A 12,335-nucleotide genomic window follows, 5' to 3' on the forward strand; every position below is an offset into this window, starting at 1 on the left:
AGAACTATTTAAGTGGTTTCGGGAGATTTGTTACCTGCATTCGTGCATTTTTAGCATGGGCTACAAATCTCCCCATCAACCATGGCCCTAACGGTGTAGTGGGCAGAAAAAAAAAACACACTTTATGGGTAAAAAGGTCCCCTGCTATTTGTCTATAATGTCCTCTAATGTACTTGTAAAGTGTAATCATGTCCCCTCGCAAGCACCTTTTTTCCAGAGAAAACAACCCCAACCTTGACAGTCTCCCCTCATAATTAAAGGGATACTGTCATGGGAAAAAAAAATTTTTTCAAAATGAATCAGTTACTAGTGCTGCTCCAGCAGAATTCTGAATTGAAATCCATTTCTCAAAAGAGCAAACAGATTTTTCTATATTCAATTTTGAAATCTGACATGGGGCTAGACATTTTGTCCATTTCCCAGCTGCCCCATGTCATGTGACTTGTGCCTGCACTTCAGGAGAGAAATGCTTTCTGGCAGGCTGTTGTTTTTCCTTCTCAATGTAACTGAATGTGTCCCAGTGGGACATGGGTTTTTACTATTGAGTGTTGTTCTTAGATCTACCAGGCAGCTGTTATCTTGTGTTAGTGAGCTGTTATCTGTTTACCTTCCCATTGTTCTTTTGTTTGGCTGCTGGGGGGGGAAAGGGAGGGGGTGATATCACTCCAACTTGCAGTACAGCAGTAAAGAGTGATTGAAGTTTATCAGAGCACAAGTCACATGACATGGGGCAGCTGGGAAATTGACAAAATGTCTAGCCCCATGTCAGATTTCAAAATTGAATATAAAAAAATCTGTTTGCTCTTTTGAGAAATGGATTTCAGTGCAGAATTCTGCTGGAGCAGCACTATTAACTGATTCATTTTGGAAAAAAATTTTTTTCCCATGACAGTATCCCTTTAAGTCTTCCGTCCCTCTAACCAATTTAGTTGCACGTCTCTGCACTCTCTCCAGCTCATTTATATCCCTCTTAAGAACTGGAGTCCAAAACTGAACTGCATACTCCAGATGAGGCCTTACCAGGGACCTATAAAGAAGCATAATTATGTTTTCATCCCTTGAGTTAATAACAACTTGTTATCTACAAAAACCCCAAGATCATTCTCATTTCAGGAAACTCCCAACACACTGCCATTTAGTGTATAACTTGCATTTATATTATTTTTGCCAAATTGCAAAACGTTGCATTTATCAACATTGAACCTAATTTTCCAGTTTGCTGCCCAGTTTCCCAACTTAGACAAATCCCTCTGCAAAGTGGCAGCATCCTGCATGGAACCTATAGTTCTGCACAATTTAGTATCATCTGCAAAAATAGAAACAGTACTTTCAATGCCCACCTCCAGGTCATTAATAAACAAGTTGAAAAGCAAGGGACCTAGTACAGAGCCCTGCGGTACTCCACTAACAACACTGGTCCAATTAGAAAATGTTCCATTTACCACCAGTGGCGTAACTACCGAGGAAGCAGACCCCGCAGTCGCGTGGGGGCCCGGGGGTACAGGGGGCCCGGTGGGGGCCTGCTTCCTCAGTAGTAGCAGAAGCTGTTTCGGTGAATCCAGCGGTCTCTAGGACCGCTCTGCCGTCCTGTCTTCCATCGTGGCTCTGCCCCTCCCACTCCTCTCCTCTGTTCTCGCGCTGCTGCTGTCTCCTGTGTGAGTGTCCCATCTCAGTATGTATGCAGTAGCGTTATTAAGGCCCTAGCAGTGGGGGGAAGTCCTGGTCCTGTTCTGTTCTGAAGGGGGGGGGGAGTCCTGTTCTGAAGGGGGGTGGCGTAGTCCTGTCCTGTTCTGAAGGGGGGGGGAGTCCTGTTCTGAAGGGGGGTGGGGTAGTCCTGTCCTGTTCTGAAGGGAGGGAAGTCCTGTCCTGTTCTGAAGGGGGGGGGTGTCCTGTCCTGTTCTGTTCTGAAGGGGGGGGGGAGTCCTTTTCTGAAGGGGGGGGAGTCCTGTTCTCAAGGGGGGTGGGGTAGTCCTGTCCTGTTCTGAAGGGGGGGAAGTCCTGTCCTGTTCTGAAGGGGGGTGGGGTAGTCCTGTCTTGTCCTGAAGGGGGGGGGTATTCCTGTCCTGAAGGGGGGGGGTCCTGTCCTGTTCTGAAGGGGTGGAAGTCCTGTCCTGTTCTGAAGGGGGGTGGGGTAGTCCTGTCCTGTTCTGAAGGGGGTGGGGTAGTCCTGTCCTGTTCTGAAGGGGGGGGGGAGTCCTGTCCTGTTCTGAAGGGGGGGAAGTCCTGAATGGCCCGAGTCCACCTCCGCATTGCAGAGTCACCAGGTGGCTTATTTACACCACTGCTCAGTGCCCTGCTAGTGACTCACAAACACCTATAATCTTCTAGCTCAGCCCAGGATACAAACAGTGCGCGGGAAAACCAGGGCTACACTCCTCATTATATATAATGTACCCCAATGTGTGCTGCCTGGCCCCAATCCTGCTGGGGACTGGTGCCTTCTGCCTCCTGCCTACCCCGTCACATGCCGCTTGGAGGTAGGGGTAACAGATGCTGCTTAGCTCAGGCTTTTACCAACTGCACAGCGAGGCCCCCGTTCCGGCAGATCCTACCGGGGACTGTCCCCCTTCACCCCGGACACAAGCCAAGTAACTCCCTAAAGCAAGAGCAACGGCCAGGATGGAGGGTGAGCAATAAGCGCTACGGGAACAAGCTATGTGGGTACTACAGGTGCCGAGGTGAGCAAGCTACTGGCATGATGATTTTTGTGTTTTGTGAGGCGGGGTCATTTGAGACATTGCATTTAATCCCATTAATTAAAAATTACACTATAGTGCTAATGTTGCGTTACTGTAACCATATAAAGGCACAAGGCACAAGAGTTATACAGGGAACTCTGAGTATCACTCGTGTATTATAAGGGATAATGTACCCCCTACTGTAAATGATAAGGATATTAGAAGTCACTGAGGTGTTGTTCTGTCACCATATAAAGGCACAAGGCTGCAGGCTGAGTTATACAGGGAACTCTGAGTATCACTCATGTATTATAAGGGATAATGTACCCCCTACTGTAAATGATAAGGATATTAGAAATCACTGAGGGGCACAAGACGACAGAATCTTTAACATATTTTACATGAATTACACTTAAGTGAGAAAGGCAGCTTTTTATGCGCATAATTAACACTATCAGCATAGAAAGAATGAGGGCGGTAAGGATACAAATCACATTTATTGCACTGCCTTGTGGTTGTTTAACTCTTTCCTTGCCTTAATGTGCAAAGTTGTAATTGTGCATGTAATTGGCACTTTGCCACCCTTCTATAGTTCTGGGCTATTTATATCTGACATCGTGAGTGTGCCATCCTTCTATTAGTTCTGGGGATATTATACATAAAATTCTCCCACTATTTTGTGCAGAGGGGGCCCTGAAATTGTTTTTTGCAGGGGGGCCCTGGCATCCGAAGTTACGCCACTGTTTACCACCACTCTTTGTGATCTATGTTTTAGCCAGTTCTCTATCCAGGTACAAATATTATGTTCCAGGCCAACATTCCTTAATTTAACCAGTAACCTTCTGTATGGCACTGTATCAAATGCTTTAGCAAAGTCTAAGTAAATCACATCCACTGCCATCCCAGAATCAAGGTCTCTACTTACCTTCTCATAAAAATTAAGTTAGTCTGGCAAGATCTATTACGCATAAACCCATGTTGGCATAAACTCATAGTATTGTTATTTGCTATGAAGTCCAGTATCTTATCCTTTATTAACTCTTCGAAAAGCTTTCCTACCACTGACGTCAGACTAACTGGCCTATAGTTTTGAGGCTGAGAACGGGATCCCATTTTGAATAGCGGCACCACATTAGCAATTCGCCAGTCTCTCTCGGTACTATGTCAGACCTCAATGAATCCTGAAAAATTAAGTAAAGAGGTTTGGCAATCACAGAGCTAAGCTCTCTAAATGCCCTGGGATGAATACCATCTGGCCCGGACCTTTGTTTATCTTATGTTCTATTTTTTTTTAAAATTTCTTCATGTGTGAACCATGCATCATTAGTTGTATTACTAGAATTGAGACCATTAAGAAGGAAACCTTTATTAGCTGGTTCCTCATTTGTGTATACAGACGAAAAATGTGAATTCAGAATCTAAGCTTTTTTTTGTTCTCATCAACCAGCTGACCCCCCCCCTCTGATATTAAAAGTCCCACCCCTTCCAGTTTAATTTTTTTTTGCTTTGCAACAATGTTCCTTGCTTACAAGGGTAATATACTGACATGTATATTTATTAAGCAGCATTTTAAAGACTTCCCATTTTTGTTCTGTGAGGACTTCCAAATTTTGTTCTGTTTTTTTGTCACTATAAAAATAGTTGTACAGCTTGGTGCAGGTTTCAAGAAAACTGTTTCTCTTACTATAGACATTTGCTTTTTCCTGTCCTTCTGCATGGCAGTGGGCACTAATGGGTTAACTCCCTCGCACAGCGGAAGTACAGGAACCAATAAACCTAATTCCCAACCCCCTTACCCCATCTCTTTTTTCCTGTCCTCGCATCAGGAAGGATTCCCCTGTGCCGGTGCGGTTTCTCTCTGCCTCACCGAAGCGACCGGTTCACATATAGCCGGTGGAGCCTGGTAGCTGGGCTCTTAGAACGCGGTAAGACGCGGTGTGTGCAGTAAGGCGTTCTGAGCGCAATAAGTCGGATCCCGCGGTAAGACGCTGGGGCTTGACGATGATGTCATCTCAAGGCGCCCTTAGCTCTTAAAGGGCCCATTACCTGTTGTACAGCAGGTTTTGTATGCAGTACATGCAGCAGGAGCCGCTTGCTAGTTGGGAGAGCCTGAATGTAAGCGGTGTTGCAGGCCTACCTGTTGGGGACCTATGTGAACTGTACAGCTACTTATGTTTACTCCTCTTTTTTCAGAGCATGAGTTCTAGGAGCCGGAGATCCCGGTCATCCTCTAGGGGGTAAGTGTATCAGAGAGATGTATGGTGACTCCTATGTGATGGTAACAGACTCATTTCTCTGTAGGTCACCTAGGAGGAGGAGTCATCATTCAAGGAAGGCGGTGGAAAAAGAGTGTTCAGTATGTGATAATCCAGCGATGCATAACAAAAAGTATGCCTAATGTGCTGGGAATCTATGTCTGGCAAGAGAGCAGATGATCAGTGGAGTGCTATGAGAGACTGGTTTAAAGAGTCTATGGCCAAATCCCTGGAGGACCTAGTGGGAACTGTGACAGCTAATGTGATACAGAAAGTGGGTCCCAGTGCCCCAGTAATGGGGAAAGAGAGCCGTGATCCTAAGATGTCTGCGGAGTGTGAAGCACGTCAGCAGGGGGCAGCGAGGTGTAGCCTTTCAGCTACTTCAGAGGAGGAAGAGGAGCTAATTGTATTGGATGAAGATTCCTCGTTTGATTTGGATCTAGTTGAACCTCTAATAAAAGCTGTCCGGAAAGTATTGGAATTAGAAGGCACTGAACAAGAGAAAAAGCAGGACAGAATGTTTAAATCATCAGGAAAGAAAGATTTGGTATTTCCAGTCCACGATGTACTAAAAGATATTATTAAGGAAGAGTGGGCAGTACCAGATAAAAAGTACTCAGAACCTAGACACATGAAGAAGATGTACCCGTATGCGGAGGGGGATGTGAGTCGGTGGACCAACCCCCCCAAAGTGGATGCTGCAATCACAAGGGTGGCTCGTAAGACCACATTACCAGTGGATGAGGGGGTTTCTTTGAAAGATCCTGTAGAAAGGAGACAGGATACAGTGTTAAGGAAGGCCTATTCGGTTTCGGGGCTACTCTGCAAGCCAGCGGTAGCAGTCACGTGTGTGGCGAAGGCATCCAAGATCTGGCTGCAAGAGATAGAAACTGAGCTGCAGCTGGCTGGAGACAAAGACAAGGTGGGTCACCTAGTTGATGATATAAAGGTGGCTATTGATTTCATCACGGATGCATCATTGGAGGTGCTGAAATTGGCAGCCAGAAATATGGGGTATGCAGTGGCAGCTAGGAGGATGCTGTGGCTAAAACATTGGCAAGCAGATACCCCTTCCAAGTTCAATCTGTGTGCGCTCCCTTTCGAGGGGGAGTTGCTGTTTGGGTCAAAACTCGACAGTATTATTTCTAAGGCTTCGGCAGGTAAGAGCTCCTTTTTGCCGCAAGAAAGGCGTATGAGACGTCAGCCAGTCCGTGCAGGCTGGGTGGACAGAATGCCGTTTAAGGAGGCTAAGACCTATAGGCCTGGAAGGCAATTTGATAGGCAGCCCTTTTGGAGAAATCGCGTGCAAAATCAGCTCAAAAAAGAGTTCAAGCAGGGAAAGCCTAAATCGTTCTGACGGTGTTCAGGCCCAGCTGCCGCCAGTAGGGGGAAGACTACTTCAATTCCAGGCAGTCTGGGGAAAAACTACGATGGACAGTTGGGTCCAGGAGGTGGTATCCTTAGGTTACCACTTGGAGTTTTCAAAAAAGCCAAACAGAAGCATGTTTGTGGAATCAAAGGTTCCGAAAACTCCGGAAGCTCATCGAGCAATGAATCACATTTTATTAGAGCTGTTGGAAAAGGAAGTAATTTCAGCAGTGCCGGAAAACCACAAGGGACAAGGTGTCTATTCTCCAATCTTCCTCAGGAAAAAGGCGTCGGGGGAGTTCCGAGCTATCTTAGATCTCAGAGCATTAAATTCATTCCTGAAAGTAAAGTCGTTCAAAATGGAGACATTGAGTATTATTTCGCAGAACCTACGGATAAACGATTGGCTAGCAAAGATAGATTTGCGAGATGCATATCTTCATGTCCCTATTTTCTTAAGTCACCAGAGATTCCTCAGGTTCTCGGTAAGAGGGGAGCATTTTCAATACCGAGCACTTCCCTTTGGGCTAGCGTCTTCACCGAGAACCTTTTCAAAAGTTCTGGCTCCAATCATAGCCGCCCTACGCCTGCAGGGCATTCAGATCTTCACCTATTTGGACGACCTGTTGATAAAGGCCTCAAACGAACAACTTCTGAACCAGCAGGTCCAGCTGACCATTACGGTTCTAGAGGAACATGGATGGTTAATAAATTTCCAAAAGTCACAACTGGTCCCGTCACAACGGATGGAGTTCCTGGGGGTTCTAGTGGATACCAAGCAGTCGCGACTATATCTTCCCCCAGGCAAAGTGGAAGACATTATTCGAAGAGTGCAGAATGTTATCATGTTCCCTTATACCACGGCTCTGATCTGTCAAGAGGTAATAGGGAAACTGGTAGCTACGAAGGATGCCGTCAGGTGGGCAATGATTCATCTTCGACAGCTTCAGTTCGAGTTTCTTCAACAGTGGAAAAGAGTTACTCAGTCTCAAATCATTATTCTTTCACGACAAACAGTGAAGAGTCTGGAGTGGTGGCTAAATCCATTCAATCTTTCTCAAGGCAAGCCAATAGATTGCTCATCGTGGCAGATGGTCACGACGGATGCCAGCAGCCTTGGATGGGGGGCTCATACGGCATGTATGTCAGCACAAGGCATATGGCCACCGGAAGCAGTAACGTGGTCCTCGAACTTAAGGGAACTGAAAGCGGTGTTGCAGGCGCTAGTGAGCTTCAAAAGTCAGCTCAAAGGGACAGCAGTCCTCATTCAGTCAGACAACATAACGACGGTGAAATATATAAAGAAACAAGGAGGGACTCACAGCTGGAAATTGTTGAGTCTGACTTTGGAGATTTTCGAATGGGCAGAGAACAATCTCCTCGACTTATCAGCAACTTATATCCCTGGTCGTCAGAATATTCTGGCAGATCTGTTGAGTCGGAGGACACTCCACCCAGGGGAGTGGGAGTTGTCACAGGGGAGTTTCCAGACGTTAGTGAATCGTTGGGGCCTCCCTCAGATAGACCTCATGGCTACATCCAGGAACAGGAAGGTGAGACTGTTCTGCTCTTGGTGCCCGGAGAGGCAAGCATTGTGTCAGGATGCTTTCAGTCTGAAGTGGATGTTCAAACTGGCATACATTTTTCCGCCGATCCCGATCATATCAAGGGTATTGAACAAAATTCAGAAAGACAAAGCGACAGTTATAGCAGTATTGCCATGGTGGCCGAGAAGGCCTTGGTTTGCCCGGTTGTGGGAAATGGCATTGGACAATCCAGTCAAACTACCATATCATCAGGGTTCGCTATGCCAAGGCAAAATATGCCACCCAAACCCACAAAAATGGGCTTTGACGGGGTGGCTTTTGAGCGGAAAGAGCTGACAGAGCTAGGGCTCGCAGAAATGGCTATTGACACACTGTTGGCAGCTAGAAAGCCATCAACAGAGAATACCTACCATAGGATTTGGGAGAGATTCAGGGAGTGGTGTACATTGTCAGGAGATTCATTTACATCACCAACCGAGTCGGCAGTAGTAAATTTTCTGCAGTCAGGCTTAGAGAAGAATCTCAGCTTGGCTACCCTGAAAGTACAAGTGTCAGCCTTGTCAGCATTGACGAAAGTCAAATGGGCGGAGTATCCATTAGTGACCCGCTTTATTCAAGGAGTCAAACATCTGAAACCGCAAGTGAGACCAATCTTGCCATCATGGGATTTGAATTTGGTTCTTCAGTCTCTCATGACGGAACCATTTGAGCCTCTGGAGTCAATTAGCTTGGACCTCCTGTCAATGAAGACTGCTTTCTTGATAGCGGTAACGTCAGCACGGAGAGTGGGGGAGATACAAGCATTGCTGAGGAAAGAACCATATCTGAAGATGTTACATGATAAAGTAACGTTAAGGCTACCAGAGAAATTTCTCCCGAAAGTGGTTTCCTCCTTTCATGCTAGTAAGGAGATTGTGTTGCCGGTTTTCTTCCCTAACCCCTCTACGGAAGAAGAAGTAAATTGGCATAAGCTGGATTTGGTGAGGTGTTTGTCAGTATACTTGCGAAGAACCGAGGCATTCAAGAGGTGTGATAGTCTCTTTTTGCTATTTAAAGGATCTTCTATGGGCCATCAAGCTTCTAAGCGTGTGATTGCAAGCTGGATAAAAGCTTGTATTAAGAAGGCGTATTTACTCAAAGCTATGCAGGCTCCCCATGTTAAGGCTCACTCCACTAGAGCGGTTGCTGCGTCCTGGGCGTTCGAGGCTCATGCTACGCCGGAAGAAATTTGCAGTGCAGCCGCATGGTCCTCTATATCTACTTTTGTTCGTTGTTATAAGCTGGATGTTTGTTTCGAAAACAAATCTGGTTTCGGGCATAAAGTCCTCTCTTCAGTTCAATTTAATAAATGATTTTCCCGCCCAAAGTCTGTACTGCTTAGTTAATTCCCATTAGTGCCCACTGCCATGCAGAAGGACAGGAAAATGGAAAATTCTATCATACTTACCGTAATTTTCCTTTCCTGGACTGAAGCATGGCAGTGGGCACGGCCCACCCCTTCAGTACCTGAGCTCGGACAGGGAAAGAGATGGGGTAAGGGGGTTGGGAATTAGGTTTATTGGTTCCTGTACTTCCGCTGTGCGAGGGAGTTAACCCATTAGTGCCCACTGCCATGCTTCAGTCCAGGAAAGGAAAATTACGGTAAGTATGATAGAATTTTCCATTTTCTGAGCTATACATAGATCAGTGAGTTTGTGTCCGCTTGGAGGCACGCCATATGACATGGTACCTGATACTCCAACATATGAGCGCTTGACACTCTTAATAGCTTGTTGCTATGTTACTTCCTGAATATAAGAGCAGGGATTAGCATAGAGTCACTTGTATTTGACAGTTCAGAGTGTATGACCTGTGCCTGGCTCTCTCAAACTGCAGGGTTAAAAAAAAAACCAGACTGCAAATCATGTTTTATGCTTTCAAGATTATTAAGAAACTTTACTTTTTTAACACCGGTGCTAAACTGCACTTTTGAAAATATCAGATAATCAGATGTTTACTATAAATTGCTATAATTTGCTAACTTGTAATAGACCAATCAAACCTAACCACTATAGCCCTTCTGTTTATTCTCTACATACATGCCAATTGCCAAACACATTTTCACCATTTATTATTCTTTAGTTTTAGGGGCATTTCCTGGGGGAGGAGGGGGACTGATAGCTTATCTAGAAAAACCATATAGAGGTATGAGACCTGTTATCCAGAATGCTCAGGGCCTGGGGTTTTCCGGATAATGGATCTTTCAGTAATTTGGAGCTTCACATCTTAAAGGGATACTGTCATGGGAAAAAAATGTTTTCAAAATGAATCAGTTAATAGTGCTGCTCCAGCAGAATTCTGCACTGAAATCCATTTCTCAAAAGAGCAAACAGATTTTTTTATATTCAATTTTGAAATCTGACATGGGGCTATTTCCCAGCTGCCCCTGGTCATGTGACTTGTGCTCTGATGTGACTCTTTACTGCTGTACTGCAAGTTGGAGTGATATCACCCTCTCCCTTTTTCCCCCCAGCAGCCAAACAAAAGAACAATGGGAAGGTAACCAGATAGCAGCTCCCTAACACAAGATAACAGCTGTCTGGTAGATCTAAGAACAACACTCAATAGTAAAAACCCATGTCCCACTGAGACACATTCAGTTACATTGATAAGGAAAAACAGCAGCCTGCCAGAAAGCATTTCTCTCCTAAAGTCACATGACCAGGGGCAGCAGGGAAATTGACAAAATGTCTAGCCCCATGTCAGATTTCAAAATTGAATATAAAAAAATCTGTTTGATCTTTTGAGAAATGGATTTCAGTGCAGAATTCTGCTGGAGCAGCACTATTAACTGATGCGTTTTGAAAAAAACATGTTTTCCCATGACATTATCCCTTTAAGTCTACTAGAAAATCACGTAAACATTAAATAAACCCAATGGGCTAGTTTTGCCTCCAATAAGGATTAATTATATCTTAGTTTGGATCAAGTACAAGGTACTGATTTATTATTACAAAGAAAAAGGAAACCTTTTTTTAAAAATGTTGATTTGGATAACATTGAGTCTATGGGAGAAGTCCTTTCCATAATTTGACATTTCCGTATAACGGATCCCATACCGGTATACTTTTTAAAGGACAAAAAGGCTCTCTACAAATTAACTTCTGTTAACATGATATACACCTCCAAATACCTTAATTTAAAGAAAAATTTTAAAAATATAGGAAAACAATGTAATGTATATATCAAAACCAATGTCAAATAAACAGCACCATAATTCCCATAAACTTTAGGATAGTGTAATGGCCACTAGCCTTAAGGGGCTTAAGAGGAAACAGATACTTTAGATTAGACATAAAAGGTCCGGCAGGACAGGCTTCACCCTTTTTTAGGTTCCTGGTTAGAAACAGGTTGGGGCAAGTGCCAAGGGTTAAAGCAATACTGACACATTCCTATAAAAATCATAGGAATGTGTCCATATCAAGGAGGTGCTGCATGCCGAATATTTTTTTCTAAAAGCTTCCCTCAAAGCCGCCCCCAGCCCTGCAAACATTTGTCACGCCGACCCTCTGGCACTGCTAATGGATCTTCTGTGCTGCTTCAGTGAAGTTGAAATTCAACCAATCGAAATTAATTATAAAAATCGAATATATTAAACTCGGGGGAATAGGATCAACCTACTTAAAAATTTGAATTTCTAATTTTAAATTTGACCCTTGATAAATCTGCCCCTTAGTATGCTGTAGAGAGGACTATTTGCATTTGTTCTTCATTTTTTTTTTATTATAAGTGGTTTTTAAGTTATTTAGTTATTTTGGCAATTATCCAGGTTGCAATTTCAGAAATCTGGTTGCTAAGATGCAAACCTAGCAACCATGCAATAATTTAAATAAGAGACTGGAAAATGAATAGGAGAGCCCTGCATAGAAATATGAGTAATCAAAAGTAGCACTAACAATAAATATGAAGCCTGCAGAGTATTTGCTTTTTAGATGGGTCAGTGACCCTCATTTGAAATGGAGGGAATAAGAAGGCAAATAATTCAAAAACTAAAAATGAAGTCCATTTAAAAATTTGAGCTGCCTCTTAAGCGTTGTCCTGCTTTAACGCCCATTCAAGGGGGGTCACTGCTAATCTGGGAAGTGCAGCACCACCAGGCCCCTCTTAAAACTTGAAATCCACCAGGCCCAGGATGACTGTCCCCCCATACCCCCCTGATGGTGGCTATGTTTGTGTGGATACCCCCATTCCTGTTAGAGATCTACCCCCAAGATTCCATCTGCAAAATTTGCGTCTGGGCTCTAATGTTCCTCTGAATAGTTAGTGAATCAGGGCTCATTCTGACAAGAGCTCAAACCTGTGCTCCCCTTTGTTCCTTATTGAAGCGCTCAGCTGCAGGGGAGCTCATGAAGGAATGCTTCTTATTCATTTAAAGGGGCTCATACTGATGCAGTGTTGAAGTGATGTCACATGCAACTGGAAGTGAGGTCATGCACATATTACAAGCA

This window comes from Xenopus laevis, chromosome 1S (genome assembly GCF_017654675.1).
Source record: "Xenopus laevis strain J_2021 chromosome 1S, Xenopus_laevis_v10.1, whole genome shotgun sequence".
Classification (NCBI taxonomy): domain Eukaryota; kingdom Metazoa; phylum Chordata; class Amphibia; order Anura; family Pipidae; genus Xenopus; species Xenopus laevis.